We start from the raw sequence: 22789 nt of genomic DNA on the forward strand, positions 1-22789 counted from the left end.
ATAGGACAGCTATAAGAAAATATTTATTTGATCTCAGAGTGGTGAAAGCATGAGTCTCTCCTTAATGGAACAAATAGTAAATTAATGGAATAGTAGATTTAGCTTGCATAGAAATTGAAAAAAAAATGACATGCCAACAAACATCATAAAATTAAATGTAAATGGCAAATTTAGAACTATATATTTGCAATATAAATAGCAAAAAGAATAATATCTTATGCATGCATGTTCTACATAGTGTATTATAAATTGTACTTACAAATCTGGAAAAAAAATCACAATAGAAATATGGGTGAAGAACATGAATAGTTTATTCACGGAGGAGGAAATAAATACCACAGACCAATAAATTTCTTAAAATATTTACATCATTAGTTATCAACAAATTGCAAATTAAGAGAGATGCTTGCCTAAGAAAATGGCAAGATTAGACCCTGGATAGTGTCTGAGCTTTGATGGAGTGAGAAGAGTCTCTTTATAACATTGTTGAGGGCATGGTACAAGATTTCTAATAGATAATTTGGCATTACTAATAAAAGCTGTGAAGACTGACAACAATCTTTGTCCTAGAAAACATCTTTTGGGACTTTACTGCAAGGAAATAATGAGTCTTATTTTTTTTAATGGTAGCATTTGACTCACCTAATTTTATTTACATAACATATCAAATTGTTCATTTTTGAGAATTTATCCTTTTTGATTGCTTTTGTTTGTTTCCTTTTAAAAAACAGTCGATGTATGAACTCAGATTTTTTTTTTTCCTCATCCTCTATCAATTGTAAAGTATACATCCTGTTTTATATACTTGTATTCATCATCCTAAGATTTTTATACATTTAAGATTAAATTCTAAACATTATTAAAAAACTCCTTCCTTTAAGCAAATATTCGCATTTTTATTGCTTTGTTAAATCTGTGATATTTGATATTATGTGTGAGTGTTCATTAGTTCACAGTAAATTTTTTTAATGAAAATAAAATGATTTTTTAATAAAAATGAAATTTAAATTTAGTATTGTCTTATGGACATACAAATTCCTCATGCTAAATTCTATGTACCAATTATTGCAGCACTCGCTATTAGACATTTTATACTGTAATGTTACAACTCTTGAGTTGTTCATTTTAATCCTCTGATTTTGTTTGATGCACCACCCTCCCCACCGCCCCCAACAAGTCTCTAAGGTTTCTTGGTCACCACTGAAACCTGTCCTACCTCATGGGACTCTGCTTTATTACCCTTGGCCTCCTTTTCTAATGTTTCAAGGTAGATGATGATTTGTTTTATTTAGAAACAAATCTTACCTCTGCTCAAGAATGTTTCATGTTATTGTATCTTTGGTTATTGCTTGTTTACAATTTATTTGCTCTATTCTTCAGGAGCTCTAATTGCCATATATTAGATTTCTATTTTCTGACTTCCTTATCAAATAATCTCTTTTAGAGTTTTCATCTCTGACATTAACCTCTTAATACTGGACTTATCAAACCTGTACACTACATCATAGAATCTACTGTGGGCATGGATAGCTCTGACTTTATTGCTTATGAATAGTTTAATTCTCTGTTGTTTTCTTCTTATCTTTTGATCTTTATATCACCACCTATTTTATATTGTGTTTATTTTCAGTGTGCTTTCTTTTTATCAACATCATAGTAATTTTTGTCCCATGGTTGATGTTGTTTCCTTGTTTTCAGAATTTCCATTTTCCTCATTCTCATTGAAATTACAGAGAGGATGACTCGAGAGTGGTTCTTTGTTTTTTCTTTCAATCTCCTCTCATAGAATCTAATATCCAAGCAAATTTTTTGAATATTTAGCCATGTGGTTGATTCCTTTTTATCTTATATTCCCTTGGGCTTCTCCAGAAGGCTTCTAATGGAGGGATGGAAGGTTAGAAAGTTGATCTAAATTCAACATTTTTTCCTGGAAGTCCTCTGATTAACGTTTGTAAGTGTTTTCTGAAACTTGATTTTCATTCATGCTTTTGGCTTCTGAGGTTCCACTTCTATATCATTGAACACTCGCTAACTTTCTTGATCTATGTATCTTTTATTGCTTAGTGAGTCATATGTTGCTTTCTGATATCTCTTCCTTCTTCAAATTTATTTTGGACTTTAGATTTAAGTACATTTACCTTTTCTTTTCCTAGCTGAATGCTAGACTCTTTAAGTTAATTCTCCTTTTATCCATGGAAAGCTTAATAGAGGTAGTACCATAAAAAATTGCTTATTTTAATTGGTGTAAAACCTTATCAAAGCTTATATGGGTGTAAAGTGAAAAATCATGAATTCATTTATATATTTGTGCATTATTTCAACTCTATGTTGAAAGAACTCTATGTTCTTTAAAATCTAGAGACAGTTACTAAAAAAGAGGAAAAGATATAGGAAGCAGTTTAAAAAAGAATTGTTAATTCTTTTTATTCTGCTCTTAAGCAGTATTGCTGCTTCTCAAATAGAACTTTAGTGAACATATACTTTGGATATTGCAAATACAATATGTTAAAATCCACATGGTAAGAATTGGGCAAACATGCTAAAATTAATGCAGTGTACATTGTAATTCAAATATCTTGATATTTGTAATATTTCCCTTACATGTTATTTTAAAAGACAAACAGTCAATAAATGATTAAACTAGATGGGATGATCCTCTAGAAAATTCACTTTTTAACTATAATCATTTAGAAGGCTCCTAGTGATTCAGGAAGCACATTATACACTCAGAGCTGATATTACACTGGTAGAATTGGTACTGTCATGCCATTTGTTAAAATATTAAATTGCTTCTACACTGGCTGGTAAATAGCTTTTACCATGATCTACCTACCTACCCATTCTGACCCTGCCACCTGGCTTTTGAGATTAGAAGCACATCAATGCTCTTAAAACCTCTGAATCACTGGTGCTTATATGTACTAAAAATTAATTTTGGCATTCTGTGACAATTCAGTCTATTACATAAGCTATTTTAAAAAACATTTATTATTTCCCTTTAATAGTCAGTTCAACTTCGCCAATTTTGTAACCTTAAAAAAAATCCTCAGGTTAAAGCATCTATTCCCTCATTAAACACTGAACCTTGCTCTTACATGGCACTTTCTTTGGTATGAAGAAGAATGCAAATAAAAAGAGATGGCCTTAGTGCAAACAGTCTATAAATAATTCAGGAGAGAAGGAAAGGAAAGAAGTGGCACGGGGGGAGGTGTGAGATATGGGCACTATAGGGATTACTGTAATTGCAATACTTCCTGGTGATATGGCAGATACAAAAAGATCAAGGTGGTAGATAGGAAAATGTAAATTCTGTTGCAGAGTTGTAACTAAGGGGAGAGATTTTTTTCTTTGCTGATCTTTCATTATGTTGTACTATATATTTTCCTTCAAATGAACATTTCCTGTAACATTTTACTAAATATTAACAGATGTATCTAATATTTATTCGCCTTGCATTTACAAATATTGAAATCTTCTTTTAAATACTTGTATACCACTATAGCTCAGTATTATACTGTGAATTTCCTCCCAAAATATTTTTTTTTCATTTTTTTAACATCTTTATTGGAGTATAATTGCTTTACAACGTTGTGTTAGTTTCTGCTGTATAACAAAGTGAATCGGCTATATGTATACATATATCCCCATGTCCCTTCCCTCTTGCATCTCCCTCCCACCCTCCCTATCCCTAATTTTAATTCAGACAAAAATTTTGAAACAATACTTGGGTTAACGTGTGTGTGTGTGTGTGTGTGTGTGTGTGTGTGTGTGTGTGTAATATGCAAGCAAAAATGCAAATAAAACTTTTTTCATTCAGGATTTTAATTTTTATATGACAATAAACTGCTTTTCAGGTTTTGTAGAAGGATTTACATATATATTGTATAATAATTAAAAATGAGTCAGATGTCAAATTTTAATAAAAACTAGATTAGTCACTTAGAATTACTTTGGTTGTAATTTTGCAATATAATTTAAAAGATGGTAAAACTCACTATAAATTATTGTAATAATTTAGATTTTTGCAAATGCATATGTTGGACAGTAACTATTCCTATAATTATTGATTTGTCTAAAAAAACACTTAGAATCTGGCATATAAGTAGTTGACTCTCAGCTCCACCTTCCAAGTTACACAAAGTTTTTAATTTCTCTGAGCCTCATTTCCCTTATCTGTAAAATCAAGAAAATATAATATCTCCGTCCTAGGGTTTCAGTGATGATTGAATAGGATGATGCATGTAAAGTGCTTCAAACTGCCCCTGAAACATAAATGTTACCTACTATTATCATCACTGTAATAAATCAAAAGATTATTTCTCTTGCAGTCCTAATTACCAAAAAGAGTTCCACAGACTACATTTTAATGTTCTTTAATGTCATTTAATCCCCAGTAAAATTACTTAACCAAGGCAAAGAAAATAAAATTTTGTCTTAGTCAATGTTTATAATGTATGACTTAATTTCGGAGCTGTGCATGTGTTGTTCCCCCATTCTATATGCTTTATTTTGACTTAAGTAGGAGGCACGTGTTGGCATAGCTTGTTTATTTAGCAAGATAATTTGTAAGAAGTGGTAACTGACTTTAATCTCTGGAATACTGATCTAACTAGGGTCTCCTTTCAAGTATGTGTAGAAATGGTCGTTGATGAAATGACATCTAAAATAAGGAATAAAGAAAGGAAGAATCATCTCCCATGTATATGCAGGCAAAGCCTGGTTGCTACCAAAAGTGGGTGTCTCGCTGCTCACTGCTCTAAAGCCAATAAAGAGGCAAGGTTGGTGGAAAGGAAAATTTGTTTTACTTAAGATGCCAGCAATCTGGGAGGGGGAGGGCAGACTCCTCCCACTGACAACCAGTGGGCAAGAACTTTTACAGGTGGAGGGAGTGGGCTACATGTAGAAACAGCACAGTCAGCTCTGACAGTCATCTTGAAATTGGTCATACAGTGGTCTGATCAGTGTCATCTTATTGTTTTAAGTACAGTTAGTCTTTAGTTCCAGGGTTGGTTTGTTCACATTTCTTTGAGGCCAGTTCTCGAAATCGTGGCAGCTTATATCATGGCTACCATCTGGTCACCATGTAGTTAACTTCTTCCACCTGGTGGGGGTTTCAGTATCTATACAACAGCTCACAGGATATGGCTCAGAATATTATCTGTAGCCCTTGAAGAGGAACTAAAAGTCATTGAATATGCTTAATGACTAAACTGTTATTATTTAGTCTTGTCGGACAGTTTTTCTTTGTTTCTGTATTTCCTTACTTCTCTAATTAAAATTATTCTTTGGCTAAAGGTTTTCCACAGACAAAAGGCAGACTGAGGACATGGGGGCAAAGACCATAGGGTCCTGTCCATTTCATGGTGGAGGTGGTTAAGTTTTTGTAATATTATGTTACTCCCTAAACAAACATACTTTGGTAGCTCTATATTTATGCTACCTACTTTTTAACACAATCCCCTCCACCCTGGCCCTTTCCCTTTAGCCATTCACTAAGTTATTGTACAACGGAGAATGGGGAAAAGATTGGCATCTTTTTGGTACCCAATACTGCTTAAGTTCTGAAAGAAATGATCTGTTGAAATATTGATGGACTTTATTTACATTCTGATTATTGAGGAAAAAAAGGAAGATAGATTCAGAATATTAAAAAGAAAAAGGATGAGAAGGAATGAAAAAGAGGAGGAAAAAGAAGAGGAGGAGAAGGAGGGCAAGGGGAAACAGAGGGGAAGAGGGAAAGAGAGAGGGATGGGGAAAAATTGTTGCCATTTCTAAGAACTGTTTTGCAGAAAAGAAGAAAGAGATTAACGCTCACCAATCTGGAAGTGGGGACTAAGTTTCTCTTACATCCAAACATATACAAGACCTCCTCCAAGATTTGCCCTGTGCTCATTGGATGTAGAGGGAACTAGCCATATTCAAGTAGGAAATATTAGATATTGTGAAAAACAGCAGGAGAGAGGAATCTGATATTGTAATTATAAATCAACCTACTTCAAGAGATTATTTGAAAGGATTACTAATAACATACATTTGAAAGAACTCATAGTATCTTTCCAGGGAAATAGTTGTGACTTATTAAGGGGGCATGGATTTTGCAATGGAAAGAAAGCATTACAGACCTCTTTGTTAGTTGGAATTTTTAAATCTTAGAATGTGACATAAATTTCCACTAATTATGGAGGGACTGATTAACTTATCGCAACATAAAATGTGAAAATATGCATGCCTTGAGTTGTTGAAAGCCTTAAAATTTCAAAAATATGGATCAAGAGTCTTTCTCATTCCAACCGAAACAAAACGGTATAATTTCTCAAATTAATTGTTATTGGCACAAATTCAAAAAATATTATCTGTTTGCATTATCAGTTAAAGAGCTCAACACATTTCAAACAAGATATATCCTAACTAGCTTTCCAAACATCCCTTGGGAATGATATGCTAGACTCAGTGCTTAAAATGTGTTTCCAATAATGGAATTCCTACTATCTACCTTTACAAACATCTTTATTGTGGCTGTTTTATATTTTTCAGAATGGTTCACATATATTATCTCAGTTAACCCTCAAATGGGAAAAATCGTAAATGAGTAAACTGTGTTGTATTACTCCATAGATGAGAAAAATTACCTAAAACTAAAATAAGAAGAGACTACATGGCTGCCTCACTGTCACACAACTAATTAGTAACAAAGAAATGTTTTTCCCCTTTTTCTTTCTTTTTGATTTTTTCTTTTTCTGTCGTCTTTTAAGGACTTGAATTGTTTTATTATTTTTATTCTAGACTCTTTTCAACCAATGATGTGCATTTGTGAGATAGGCCGCTTGTATTAGAATTTATGGCATTAGTAATTGCATTGGTTATCTACGCTGTATAACCACTCTCAAATTCAGAGGATTAAACAAGAAAGATATATTTTTTATTGACTTTGTGGGTTGGAGGAAAGTTTCTTTTGCTGATTTCACTTGGGTTTACTCATGCAGCTACATTCAGATGGAAGTTTGGTAAAAGGCTGGGCTTAGTTGGGATGGTTGGGATAATTGGGGATCTCTCTCCATATGATCTTTAGTGTAAAAAGTGTGATCATTTTTTCACATAGTGACAGCTGGCAAGCTCAACAATGTAATCATTTATCATATCTTTTCTTGTGTCATGTGTGTTGATATCCCTTTGGCCATGATATTTCAGAAGGGGAGGCCCTGAGTAATATAAAACAATTTATCCTGTTCTGCTCTCTGAGTCCAATGATTAATGCCCCAGTCCATCTGTAAAATATATTCACACTTTGCCAAAACTCCAATGTCTTATTCAATCAAAGTATTCATGTTCCTTATCTGTATCAATTCTGGATATGGATAATATTTTTTATTTTCAGTACCTTATGTGTTCCTGTTATTCCAGGAATCCATAAACTAAAAAGATAAATTACACACCTTTATACTGCCAACATACAGTGATGAGACAAGTACAGGATAACTGCGATAAACACTCCTGTTCAAAAAGTTAAGAAATGAGAGGCAGTCCCTAGTCCACAACAATTCTGAAAATAGCTGGGTGTGTCTGTTCTCAGGATTCACCACTCAAAAGACAGGGAATGCTCTTTGATTAGAGTCTGTTTCTGATCACTGGGAGTCTGATTCTCAAATTCTTTGTCCTTGGTGACTCTTGGCTCCACCCTGTGAGATACTCTTCTGTAAGAAACGACCAGTGTTTGAGGCTGAGTATCTTCTCAGGTTGCTTTTAGATCACAGAAATATCTATGTGGGCATAGAGATATCTTTTCATTTTGAACTACTTCTGACCCTTTTAGTTCAATCTGATACTACTCCCTTAAAAATGTGAGCTTCATATGCATGTAACTGTTCACATCATGTTTCACAAGCCATATCTACAATTATTTCTGAAACAGACCTCTCTATTTTGCATAGAGTGTTGGGGCAGAGCCTTTAAGATTCTTAGAAAACATTTTATGAATGTGATGGGGTCCATGTTTCTAAATTATTAACAGAGGATCTTAAAATTATATTAAACTTACTCTTTACTGCGAGGCCATTTCTTATTTTGAGAATAGTTTACTAACGGGAAGGACTGGAGAAAATACAATTTTCAAACTAAGCAAGTCTTGTGCCCTCTGTATTTACTATTAACATCACTTGTGAACTGAAAATTTCTCTTTCAGTTCAGCTTTTTAAAATAATTTTCTTTTCAGTTATCTATTACTGCATAATGAGTACCATTAAAGTAATAATCTATAAATGTAAGCAAGTTTGTCTCTTAAAATTGGTTTGCATGTTTTAGAAATAAGAATTGGCTTTATCTGCAAATGATTTAATTGTTATCACTGAGTTAGCAGTATGAATACAAATAAATGCTAAGCCTTTTAAGCAGTTACTGTCTGCCAATCATTGTGCAAAGGATTTAAATTCATTTTCTCCTTATATCTTCACAACAGTTCCTTCAAATGAGATTCATAGTAACATTTCACTGATATGGGTAACTGAGGCTTAGAAAAGGTTTGTAACCTTCTCAAGGTCACATAGAAAGTAATAAATTTTGGATTTAAACCTTAATATTCTGACTGCAGAAATGATACCCTTAAACACTATATAATATTGCCCATAATGTTGCATATTTTACATTAAGGTCTTTGGGGCCTTAATAATGACAAGGGATATCAATAATCAGGGTCAATGCACTATGTTGTCTTTATTTGAAAAACAGGGACAAGCTTAGCATCCAGTTGTATGTTCTTGAATAAATCTTATTTAGTAAAACTCAATACCATTATTTGTTAGTGGAGTTATATTCTGACTCTCTGTAACAAGTCTAAAAATTGAGTTTCCATATTTCATTCAAGAAGTTTTTCACATAGCACTCTGAAATGAACAGCAGATTGGGGCCTTCCAAGGAGTGAGATTCAAGATTGGAGCTGCAAGTTCACTACATTTCTGTGACAAGGTATTCCTACTTTTTACTTTAGAGACTGAGATTGGGGGTGGGGAGGAGCAGAGCACTACATGAAAGAGAATTAAATTTCAGAATAAAAAATATTTAAAGAAAGCATGTTTTACCACATTCAAACAAAAACCAGTGTTAAAATTAGACTGAAACATTGCTACCCCTTAGAAATCCTTAATTTTTTTTTTTTTGGAAGGAAAAATAATTATAATTATCATACCAATTGTTTATATGCAAATTATACTTTTCACACTGTATCAGAAGACTTAAACCTTTTAAAAGGCTTTAAGCTTTGTCCTAAAAAAAAAAAAAATTTTTTCCTATTTGCTTAATAAGCTTTCTGAGTTAATGTAAGCCTTCAGCCTAACTTCTGAACTAGTAGCAATTTAGAATTTAACTTCAAGAAAGAAAAATGTACGTATTTCTTATTATAATCAAAATCTAAGATTCTAGAAATTGGCCTGGGTGTTGTTGTTATGATAAGGAATGGAAGAGGCTGGTTTCTGCCTTCTGCTCAGAAAAAGTGCTGTAGGATATCTGAATCAATAATCATCCTGAGTTAATCCATACACAGCAGTCTAGCGCAAAAGGTTATCCAGACACAGATACGATATGGCAGCTACATTATTTGTTCTCAGAAAGGATTTAAATGAGAAAATTCCAGCCATCAACAAATAAAAGAACCCTTAGGAATCCTTCAGGTATCAAAGAGGGTTTTACACCCCTCCTGTTCTTTTTTCATCTGCTCACAGTCAGAAAAAGAGCAACAACAAAAAACAAAAACAGTTGAGAACTCAGAACTCTATGGCTAAGTGAAATGCATTTTTGAACAAAGAAAACCAAAGCATTTTTCTTTAGGGGAGCTATTTTTTATCACATAACAGAAATGAAATGTTTTAAGTGGAAACTAGATTTCAAAAACATCAAAATTCAAAATAGTTCTTTCAATTGTTTATTACACTAAACAATCTGTATATCACATCTATAAATAAGTCAAGTACATATTGATTTAACATACATGCAGATGAGCCAGATATTTAGATTTACATTAATTATATACAAAACATATTTACATAACATTTCATTATGATTATTTGTTCATATCTTTGTTGAGCCAACACTTCCTATTTTAAATAAAGATATTTCTTAATATATAATCTTTTGATTATTATCCAACTTGCTAAATACAAGTGGTTGGGATTCTCCTATTCTGTAAACCTATAAAAAGCCAAATTAATGAGACCAGAAGATTTCACACAATCATACCCCAAATCTTCTTTTATACCCACTATTTATTTTTCTTTTCAGATATTTTGATGATTAATCTGGGTCATGGGAAGAGGGGCAGGAAGAGAGGGCTTATTTACATAGATAATGTATTTGGTATAAGTAGTCCAGGACCATGTCATAGGTCTAATCAAACATCCTTACTCATAGGAAATTGCTTCTCTGTAGATGCTACAAAAGCACATGAGAGCTGTGAGCACTACTTTCATTTAGCTTCAGTAAATGATCTCTTTACCTGTATTTATCAAATCCTAGAATGTACAGTTAATGGAGTAGGTATGCTGTTAGGAAAAAAAGATTCTTTCATATCTTTCTCAAAATTAGAAGAGAAAATAAATGGAAAAGGGTGTAAGGCCAATAAGGATGGCATTTGTTCTACAAAAGGAGTTTATAGCAAATGATTATTTTTAGTAGATAGTTCACAAGTGTGTTTACTAAAACGGGATTTATTTCAAATGTGACTTTTATAGAGTACGTGTGTAACTTTCAATGGCAGCATGGCAAAGCAAAAAGAGAGCAGGCCTTAGTTAAAATCCTGTTTCTGCCTTGGATATGACATTTAATTTCTGCAGCCCCAGTGCCCTCATCTATGACACCTGTCTTGGAGAATTCTTTTTGATGTCATTTAAGGGATATCTAACAAAGGACAAAGTACCTACTGCCTAGTGTTGTTCTCTTCCCTTATGCCTTTAAAATAAGTAACACCCAATATTTTTAGCTGAGTGTAATTGAGAAGGAGACATGGAGTATTCATGATTTGCTATTATGAATTAGAGGAAACAAGATATGACCCTAACTACAATTAAATAAAGAATGCTACTACACATTTCTCTGCTGGCTATGTCTTCCGTATTAAAAAAAAAAAAAACAATACAGTATCATTTCAAATCTCCAAATGGCCATACTTCCTAATCAGTTTCTGCAGCCAAAGGCAGCAAATGTTGAACAAGGCAATAGGTGAGAATGTGAAGTTCCCAGAAATAGAAAGTGTAATTCTAATATGTAATTCACTAGAGGAAATGTTTCAAGGCCTCCGTTTATCATTTGTGGGCACCTCTGTAAGGGTAAGTTTATTTGCATTTTCAGGGGCAAGATATTTTATGTTCTTTCATCAGAAATAGGAACGCAGCATGAGAGGAGAGGCAATCCACGTGGTCCAGTTGCAAATAATGTGGAAACATTTCCATTTGAGTTAGCACATGACTACAATACTTACAGGCTTCATGGTACCAGGAGGAAAATCCTGGTTATCCCGAAACTCTAAGTTTAAAAAAACTTATTTATGTTCATCAATTAGGAGTTGTTCCCTTTTTCTCTTCTTTCTCACTGTTCCCTCCTCATTCACAAAACAAGGCTTGGTTAGCACGTTAGCAATCACCTTGGCATTTCCTTTTCTTTGACATTTCAGATCTAGTACTTAGTCTTGAGAGATTTCAAATTTCCAGGTTTTTTTTTTTTTTCCTTATGCACTTCATGCATTCACTAGGCTGATGAGCTTTTCTTGGTCATTTATTTCCTACTTCAAATTATATTCCATGGTGATATTATTTATGAAAAACAAAATTTCCTCCCTGTACCAGTGCAATCCAAAAAGAAAAGTAGAACCAGTAGGAGATATATATTAAGAGATATTGCAAGGAATTGGCTTACACAATTGCAATAGCAGGGGCTGATTAGGCAAGTCTGAAATTTGTATTGTAGGGCAGACTGTCAGGAAGGGCAGAGTGGAGTTCTGGGTAGAGGCAAAGCTACTGTCCACAGGGTGATGCCTCAGCTTCATTTTTAAGACCTTTTAACTGATTAAATCAGCTCCAGCCTGTTTATCCAGGATATTCTCCTTGACTGTCAACTGATTATGGACTTTAATCACATCTACAAAATATCTTCACAGCAGCATCTAGGTTAACCTGTAGTGAATAACTGGAGATAGTAGCCTAGCCAGTTGACAAATCACAAAACCATCCCAGTCCCTATATAATGAAGTTCTTTGGAAGAAAGAAAAGTCAATCATAGTATAACTATCTTTTTGGATATTGTATAGTCATTAAAAGTAATGTTTATAAAAAGTTTTATTAGATGGCATAAATGCTTGTTCTGTAATGCTCTTGAGAAAAAGGATAGTCAATCATATAAACAGTGTTTATTAGCTACGTAAAAATTCTTACATGGAAAAAGGGCAGAAAATGCTTCATATTATAGGATGGGATTGCCTTGTTTGTGTTCTACAAATTTGAAATGTTTCAGTTGGAAGGTATTCTTTTTATAATAAATTAATATTTAATTTATAAGTAGAATATATATACTCACATAGTCCTGCATTCTAAGCATACTTGTGCTTACAGTTTGCCTATACCTTGACTTTTGTCTAGTTTTTTTTGTTTCTTCCAAATTTGGCCTTCTCCATGTTATTTGCCTTCATACAGTTCTCTCTATTCATTCTCTCCTTCAAGTTCTCCAAATCCATAGCATATAGGAGGAACAAACAAACAAAATGATCAAGTTCATACTCACCATGCAAACTTGATCATATTCATCATACTTGCTCATCATACTCATGGCACAGTGTTGAGAATTTACTCACTTTGATTCCTACCTGGCGGGATGAAAAAAAAAAATGTAAGTTTACTAACCTAAGTAACCTAACTAAACTTAATCTTACCTTCAAAATCCGTTCAAAATGGGTACAGCAATCCCCATTTTACCCATAGAATACTGAAGCACTAAGAAGTAACCCACCCAGTTGAAGGCAACAGACACTTCCAGCTTATAACAGTCTCTTTATAGTTATCATGATCTCGTTGGGGTAAATATGTAACTATTTCAAAATTCAAATTCCTTACTTGAGTTACTCCTCCCATCCCACAGAGTTTTACTACCTCTTCCTTGGTCCAAGAGAGTCTGTGAATGTGTTGGGAAGATTGTTATCACCACTGGCTTTGGGTGGCGTTGACCTCTGCCCTTGTTATCACCACTGACTAGAAGCCAGAGGCTATAGTAACTCATATTCAGTCCTCTCAGCACTGGTTGTTGAGACAATTGTTTTGGTAGGGCTGGTCTATGTCATCACTGGTGTTGATATTCCTACTCACCTCAATTTCTAATAGTGCAGATCATCTTAGGCTTGGCTTTGATTTCCATTTGACTTTTAGTTTGCCTGCAATGTTCCTTACAAGGCCACTTTTCCCTCACAGTGGTGACCTCACAGGCAAGCTTGCTCAAACAGGAAGACCCTCTCTCTACTTCCTGGGAGCTGAAGGAGAATGGCAGGCACTTTCCTCAGACTCTATCTTTGCTGAAACATGTCACAAGAACACATCCGCTCTGTGCAGCCAACTCATAGGAGCACAAAAAACAAACTAGAATCAAGTTGCACACCTTCTCCTGCTCCCTGCTTCCATCTCAAGTGCTCTGAATAGTTCCACCTCTTCCATTGAGATTCAACCCAAAGTTGGGTAAGTGAAGACCATTCTGTAATGACCTCTCTCAGGGGGAAAGCTGAGAGAAAAAAGAAGGTAAAAAGAAAAGGAAATGAGAATGATGGAAAGTGGGGAGAAGGTCATCTAACCTTAATCATTTTTATTAAATCTATTTGTTGTGATTAAAAGTATACCTCTTGAACATTTATCTTATCCCTGGGGGGGATGTACCTTAAGGTTACTAGTCATAATGTACTGTACTCATTTTATAGGTAAGTCTTTAACAGTCTTGTGGATAATACTTACAAATAGGTATTATGTATGTGTGGTGAGTTAGACTTAACCAGGAAAGTAATCCTTGTTTGATTGAATAACCTTATTTGCTTTTCTCATTTTATTTCTGTTATAGTATATTAGATCTCTGGAAAACACAGTCCTAGTTTTTGCTGAATTGCTGCATAATCAAATTTGAGGTTACTCACTTCATGTTTCTGGGTCTCAGTTCCTTATCTGGAAATTCAATCTGATATTTTGAAAAACTACTTCTAGTCTGAAAGCCTGTGATATTTTTACTTTAAAAATTGCGTTAGAACTTTGACTTCAAGTGCAGTTAGCACTCATCAAATCCTGCCTGGGCTTTGTAGGTGATTCTTTATATTCTCCAGGATCTCTGCAGTTAAATGATTTTGTGTCTGTGTCCATAGTTTTGGATTAAAAAAAAAGAAGCAGCAGAGGATGGGAGAGATATACCAACACAAACTCTGTAAGTGTTCATTTCTCAGTGTAAAAACTGTTTCTGCCCTACAGGAGTTTTCATTAGAACCTCTCTTTCAAACCCCTCTGTTGTAATGTCATTGAGATGATATTTTCAAAGAATAATTTCAATTTTAATAGGACTTGGAAACACTTGAGTAGGCTTCCCTACCTGCCTGTGGTGCATTTATACTGTTATGAATTTAAGCTGGAACTTCATTTCCCAGAATTCATTCCCTGTATGTCATAGGGTTTACATTGGCCACAAAAGACATTTTACATGAGATTTGGAAGGCAGAAGTAAAGCTGTAGCCATATTTATATGCTTTAAAGTTTGATGCTGGGCTTCAAACACTGTGGCAGCTGGCATGTGCTGTAGCTGATTTGTTATCTCACCTTGTAGGTGTGAGGCAGCATCTGAACCTGCAGCTTTCCCACCTCCCACCAGCTTGCTCCCTTCAGCAGCTCTGAGTTTTGGACCACATGAGTATGTAGGTCCATCTGTGGCATCTAGGTTGGAGGTGGTAAGAAACATAGGTGTGTTGCACTTTTTCCCCTTGTGTTCCACTCTTTCTTCATTCTTGTCCACAACAAAACTTTCTTCGCCACAAAAAAACTTTCTTCTCCACTTGTCAATCAGGCTGATCTTTAGAAACATCAGGCTCAATGTTAAACACAGAGGTTAAACCTTGCATAGATTCCTCCATTAGTTCTCATAATTATGTAGTGTCTAACCCCAATAATAAGTCCCTATTCTAGCTCTGTTCTGTCCCATATGATAGCCACTAGCACATATGACTATGGAGCACTTAAATGTAACTAGTCTAAATTGAGATCTGCTATGAGTATTAAATACACAATGGATTTTGAAGGCTTAGTGTAAAAAAAATGGAAGTAAATTCATCAATAATTTTTTTATGTGATTGTATGTTGTAATCATATTTTGAAAATTTTGTATTAGATAAAATATATTAAAATTAATTGCATCATTTCTGTCTTAGTTCTGGCTTCTATAGCAAAACACCATAGACTAAATAGCTTGAACAACAATAATTTATTTCTCACAGTTCTGGAGGCTGAGAAACCCAAGATCAAGGTGTTTACAGATTTGCTGTCTGGTAAGGGCCTTCTGTCTGGTTTGCAGATGCGTCACCTTCTTGCTGTGTCCTCACATGGAAGACAGAAAGCTCTAGTCTCTGCCTCTTCTTAAAAGGATGGGAATACCATCTGGGAGCTTCACCCTCATGACCTCTTTGAAACCTAATTATCTCCCAAAGGTCCCACCTCCCAATACCATCTACTGGGGGTTAGGGTTTCAATATAAGAATTGTGGGGGTGGGGGGCACAATCATTCAGTCCACACCTTTCTTTTCATTTCTTAGTGTGGCTATGAAAACATTTTGAATTACATGGGCAGCTCACATTGTATTCGTATTAGATAGCACTATTCTAGATTACTCATACACTTATGATGTTCTCAGAAAACTGACTAATTCAGTAATTTTAATATCTTCAGTCCCCTATGTGGATGAGTAATATTAGAAAAAAGCCCTCAAATGTTATTTGATGTCCAGCTGATCAATTCTTTTTGAATGTTGCTTTTACGTGGTGAGAATTGTAAAGTAATATTCTCTTCCAGGACCCCAAAACACAATCAATCTCAGCTTAGAAAATTACCTGTGGAATAGGACTTTAGTTGACTAACCTCACTGTGAACATAGATTTATTCATTTATTTGTTTATTTATGTATCCATTCATTTAACAGATGTTCTCTGTTACCACCTAAATATCAGCTACTCTCCTAGGGCCTAGGGGGAGGGGATACAACTTTGAACATGTTAAAAAAAGGGACTTGTCCTGAGGGAACATAGAGTTTAATGAGGGGAGACAGATGATAAGATAAGCAAAAGAGTGATTAGAGAGTTTGAGACATATCTTGGGCAAAATAAAAGAATAATATGATAGAAAGTAACTGGAAGTGGTTTTCTTTAAATGGTTTGAACAATGATCATTTCTTTCTCAAATTATTAGGAGATGGAAGCTTACATTGTGTTAAAGGAAATAAACTTATTGATAAAAGACGTGTACAACATACAAGAAATAATTTCAATTTTATTTTTTTAAAGCAAACAAAGTGGGAAATTATAGAAAGCCATGAATATGGAAGTGGAGTTGATTTTCATTGATTCGTAAAATGGGGCTTCTGGGATATTTGAGCTAGTGTGTTCAAGTTTAATATTAAAAATGTAAGGCTTACCATCATTTTAGTTTTATTTTTCATTGTAGACATAAAGTAGAGGATCAGTTACAGTTTTATCAGTGATCATGAAGGAATCGTACCTCTTGGTGCTTTTAAATGTGTTTAATATTTAATGTGTCTGTAGGATGCTTTGAATGATGTAGTTTATACAGTTAGAACATTTAAGAGGGATGAGTCATAGTACATGAATCATGTTTGTTATCTCTTTTGAAATTCAAAGTCAACAGCAGGCTTCCAAAATGCATATTCAAGTTGTAAAGGAAATATGAGAGGACAAACTTCTCATGATAATGAAAATAATACCACAGAACACATTTCAGAGAAAAACAGTATTTCTTATAGACTTCAGTGTTGAAGTCATACAGTAATTGAAAGGAAAGAAATTCACTGGAGCTGACATCTTTTCTTTGGGTTGGCCCATGAGTTGTGTATGAATGGTGTCAGCTTTCCACTTGTGCTGGAAACATTCAGTGGTTTCAGTGCCAAAGCAGTTTTGACAAACTTTTTTATTGGTGCCAGTTCTCATGATGGTATGCTCTCAGCATTTGCCTTTGAATTTCAAATGGTTGTAAAACTCCAGGGGTTCACACTCTGTGAATGAAATGAGACAAGAAGATGTCAGCAAAACTGTTTAGCTGCATTTCATCATGTTTTTTCATTCTTGGCTCCAGTGTGGCTTGAGAGCTGGCATACTGTATAACAGAAAAGTGTTAGATATAGTGCTGACCCAGTCAGAAACAGTGAATTCTACAAGGAGCAAGCAATAAGCTACCAGAAAGGCATTGCCAACACCTTGCCATGCCTTCAGGCCTAGAAAACAATTATAAAAATTGTACATTTGGAAATCCCTATGTCCCAGGCAGAAGCAATAAATTGACTGAGTTGATGTACATGATTTGACTACTGATATAAGTCTGAGCTATATGGCAAACACACCTCTGCAAGAAAGACAAGAGTTTAGTCTGGTACTCAGATGTTATTCATATATATAGCTGTTAGACACTGTATTGCCAACAGTTAGTGAATTTAATCACCACAACCCCTATCTTGTTTGTCTTATGGTGACAACAGTGGCAACCTTACTTAAAAAGTTGAACTGATATCACATCAGTAGTGAGGTCAAACTGCCCACAGTTACGTTAGCTTCTGAGTGAAGCTACATTATTGTGAACACATTGAAGAATCTGACACATATATTCTATGATACTTCTGTGATTCTGCTTTCAGGAATGATTGAGTTTAAGAAAAAAATGTAATACAGATTACATTTGATTATAAGGTAAAATAAGATTAGAGGTTTTATGTATCAACTTTCACTTAGGGTGCTGGGATAAACATAAATGTGGGTACCACCAATTCAAGTAGCTGTTTTTTGGTCATTTTATAAAGAATGCCATTTGTAAGGAATGCCATCCAGGATGACTTTAATTTACATTATAACATCAAACCACATTTGAGGTTTTCATTTATTTTCTTTTTTCATTGTCTTCTCTATCAATGTATCTGGTCAAACAATAGGTGATTGGTTAAACAACAAGATTCTACAATTATTGTTGTGGTTTACATTTTTCTTCTCTATTTCAATTTGGTGCAATGGAGATTAATACCTTAGATAATATATCTAAGGCACAATAAAAGTATGTATTTTCAGTGAATGACTCAATTCATTGAAAGAACAGTAAAATTATATGAGCTGTCTTGGATGTAGAACAAAATCACTTGACCTCTGCCATGTCTTTTGTAGGATATGTAGGTTATGGAGTTGCACACATGGAGTTGCACACAATAACTGATTCCCAGAAGAGTCATTAGGAAAAGACCCAATTTTCTATTCATGGAACTCTCTCTGAAGAAAAACAAAAGATGTGCAACCTTTCTTTTTCACTGACCCATTGCAAGAACAGTGTAAATACCTTCCTTTAGTCTGTCCCCTTAAGAGAGACCTGAATGGTGAGATTTAGTTGTAAAAATATTCACTAATATGCCAGCCAGAGGTACAAGTTATGAACACATTCATGTTGCCACTTTATTAGACAGGGGAAGGACTATGACAGACCAATGCTTTCTCAAAGCTTGGAACCATTTTTTCTTTGGCCCTCCTATGGATGGAAATGCCTATTTCTATTTATAGACTTTCATTGCTTTCCAAATATGTTCTTTCACATGGGAATAGAATCTGATCATATAACAAATATACCTCAACAGATTTTACATGCATGACTGCCATCTTCATATTGATCTTTTCAAATTGCTTCAATATTTTGCACTGTGTCTAAAGGCTCCCAATGTTTCTTTTAATATAATACACAAGGGAGTCTTGATATTTACCTCCTCTTTTTACTCACATCTCCTCTGTGAATTCTTAGTTATCTTAGATAAAAGAATTGTAAATGTGTATACACTATATCCTGTATGAGCAAAAAAATCCCTTCTCTTTATTTTTATAAGAAAAAGCTCTAATTCTCTTGAGTTTCTATTTTTCTCCCAAGATTTCACAAGTTAAAACTGGGTCTTTCAGATTAACTCAGACTCTTGTTAATAAAAGGTCATTGGAATTAAAAACAATCATCTTGGGCTATTCTTCTCTCTATAAAGCTTACACTTTGCCCTCCTTGAATCTGGACATAAGAGAACATTTGTATGAATGTGTTTGGCTAGAGACATATTTGGTCCAACTGCTGTCCTTGGGACCTCTATCAATCTTCCCAAGGTCTAGGTTTGATCTGTTCTCTTCTCTTTGTGTCAGGGTCTGGTGTCCACTGAAGGTTGCCTGGCCCTGCCTGTTTTTTGTGGGTGGCTTGTTGTCATATGCCAGAGACCCCTGTCAAGTGGTCCATGTTTGCAACCACTATATTCCAATCCCAGACCTTTCTAATCCACCAGTTCTCTTCAAGTATTCCACAGCTCCAAAGTTCAGGATATCTCGGCTTATTTTTCTGCAGCATGTTGGTACCTGCAAACTATAAGGGGTTGCTCTCCAGCCCAACAACCTAGACACCTCCTGTAGCCCTTAACCTCTCCGTACCTCAGAATGCCATGTAGATATGGACTTTGCTAAGGGCAATAGACCTCGATCCCAGTGTTAAGATTTTCATCTCTTTCCTCTACTCCCACCCACTAAAATTAAATTTTGTGGAGGCTTTACTTTTGGAAGGGGACAACATTCATAATAATCCTCAAATATTTTTTACTATTGTCTACTGAACATATCTTTGATATTTGATCTGAATAAAAATGGATTTTGAGAATTTAGAAAAAAATCTTTTTCTCAACTTGGCTTAGATTTAAAATTATTGTGATTACTAGGATTCCAAAAATGTTAGATTCTTGATTCAAAAATTATCAGTAACCATTTTATTCTAGGCCATATTTTTCTCCCCCTGAAGGAATGGAGGTCCTTTGTTTAAGAGTTAGAAATTCTCAGAAGCACATGATTGAAAAGAAATGAATATATGAGAAAATATTTTAAATACATGCCATTTTGGGGTTTTGACCTATTTATTCATTTGAGAAGTTGGACTCTGGAGATAGAATACCTAAATTTGGGCTTAAATTCTGGTTCTTCTATTTACTACCTGTGTGATTAAGAGCATTACTTATCTTCTTTGTGCTTCCTTTTCTCTGTGTGTGTGATAAGGATAATAATATTATCTGTGTGATTACAGAAGGATATTAGTAAATGAGCTAATGTTTGTAAATTTCTTAGAATAATCCCTAAAATAGTATAAGCTCTATGTACGTGTTTAATAATAATGATAATGCCAACAAGCAAATAAAATAAACTGGAATCTACAATTATCATGAATAGAAAATTTAGTTTTAAAAAAATACATGGAGAACATTTCATTGACAGGAAGAAAATGACAGAAATAACACATAAAAAGCTGAAGTTTCAGCCTAAGGGACTTTAAGAGAAATTGGATATGTTCTCTTTGCAAAAGTAAAGACTTGAACATAAAAAAAAAGACTTAAAATAAAAACTCAGCTGACTACCAACTATACGTCACTTCTGTTCTAGGCATTGCATTACCACTGTAGACAAGACAAGTTTTAGCTCTATACAGCATAAATTCTTAATAAGACAGTGATTAAGCAAGTAAAAGTTAAAAAAAATAAATTAAAATGATACATACTTAAAAAAATAAATTACAGTGGCTGAAGGGAGAGGTAAGAGTTTAGATTCAGTCTTCTAGGGGCCACCTGTGATGAGGGGCCTCTTAAGTAGAGACCTGAATGGTAGGAAGAAATCAGTCTGAAGAGGATGTGAGAACAAGGATGACAAGGATACATCAAGGGCAGAGAAAAAATGAGCTCCTTGTTTCCAGGAAACACAAAGGGTACTGTGGTGTGAAACCTTGGGGGTTTAAGCAGAAGAGTGACACATTCTGTTGTATGTTTTTAAGAAGAATAATCTGATTGCTATGAAATGAATAGATTGCAGGGGCCTAGTATGAAAGCAGGGATGCCACTTAGAAGGCAATAGTTATAGTTCAGATGAGTGATGGTTTCAGATGGGACAAAATCCACTGTGGTGGTTATGGGGAAAAAATACCCACACACTAGGAATTCTGAAATATGGCTTGTAATATTTGCTGAGGATCTGAACACAGGAAAAAATGAGTCTTGCCAGCCAGGAATTGGGCATCTACCACACATCTCTCAATAATGCATCATTTTTACAGCTTCCTTTCATACATGGGCAGAACCCCAACTTTAAGTCTTTCCCAGAGTAGCTCTGGGGTTAACAGAAAATAGACTTTAAAAGCTTATTTGAAAAGCAAACTAAGATATGTATTTGAAAAGAGGTCAAATATACATTTGAAAATAAGGAAAATCACAATATTATCTCAAAATAACACAGAGAGTGATACTGAATATCTGCAAAAGCATAGTGATTAATTCTAAGAGGGTAAAATATTAAGCATGTGTTTTATACACCGGGTGGAAGAAAATCAATCAATCATCATTAACATAAACCTTTATTTGAAAATACCAAGCATGAGAAGGCTCCAAAGGAACATTCTAACTTGGGGCAGGAGGGTTTAATGGTTTCAGGAGGGTTATCAGGCAGGGTGAGTGGCAGTTTGGCTAGTTTCAGGAATAGTTGGTCAAGGGTGATTCTTGAGAAGGAATTATTTGTGTAGGTCACCAGCCATTGTTTACGCAGTATGAATTTTGTCAAGAGTAGCAGGAGGTAGCAGTTAAGAGCTATGGTCTTGTAAAAGAGGTGGTGGGAGTAACAGTTGCCAGGACAAAGGCACATGAAGCACTGTGGAAAATTCTCAATTCTTCAGTGTCTCTCAAATTGAGTCTTAATTTTTCATGGCATCTATTTTACAGGACGGGCTGATTTTTAAGTTAGTGGAGATGGAGAGAAGTGGCTATGAGTGTGAAGGAAAGAGAGAGTTCAGGGATGATGCTGTGTTTTCTGCCTATTCATTGATTCTAATCTTACCTTTTGTTCTCAAAGAAGTATTAACGATAATTAATTCTATCATGCAGAGAAAGGGAATGTTTGATCCACAGTGATACTCCCCACCCACTGACACCCCCCCCCCATTACTTACACACACTTGGCTTAGGAATGTTGTACTGCATTCTGATAAGGTTGTCTTATTGAGGCAACACATTCATGGGAGTAAGGACCCTGGCTCTCCAGTTACACTAATCATTTTGGATCCCCTGCCAATTTTTCAAGGGAAAAGTGTGATCCAAAAATGGAAAAAAATTGAAATTCATAGGGTAATCTGAAGACAGGATGGTGAAGAACTGTCTTTTTTCTCTGGCCTCAAGTCTTTGAATGTAAATTTCAAGGAGGGCAGGTATAGGCTTCTCTGAAGCTGCTGCTAAGGTGACACATGCCACAGCCCAGCAAGTCAGTACTTTGATTGGTCTGGGCTTATAGCTTCTGAGAGCAATGTCCTTGCATTCTCAAGGACAAAGGGATTCCAGGGAATAAGAGTCAGGGGGTTCCCATGTAAAACTTCCCTCCACTGCCACCATGGAGGGGCATAGGTTAACTTGAGGAATGAAGGAAATGGAAGTTTCCTGAGACAGAGAACAGAGCCCAAATAATGGCTTGGAAAAAAAACAAGAAGAAGATGAAAAAATGGC

The sequence above is a fragment of the Balaenoptera physalus genome, assembly GCF_965194825.1.
Source record: "Balaenoptera physalus genome assembly, chromosome: 15".
Taxonomy (NCBI): domain Eukaryota; kingdom Metazoa; phylum Chordata; class Mammalia; order Artiodactyla; family Balaenopteridae; genus Balaenoptera; species Balaenoptera physalus.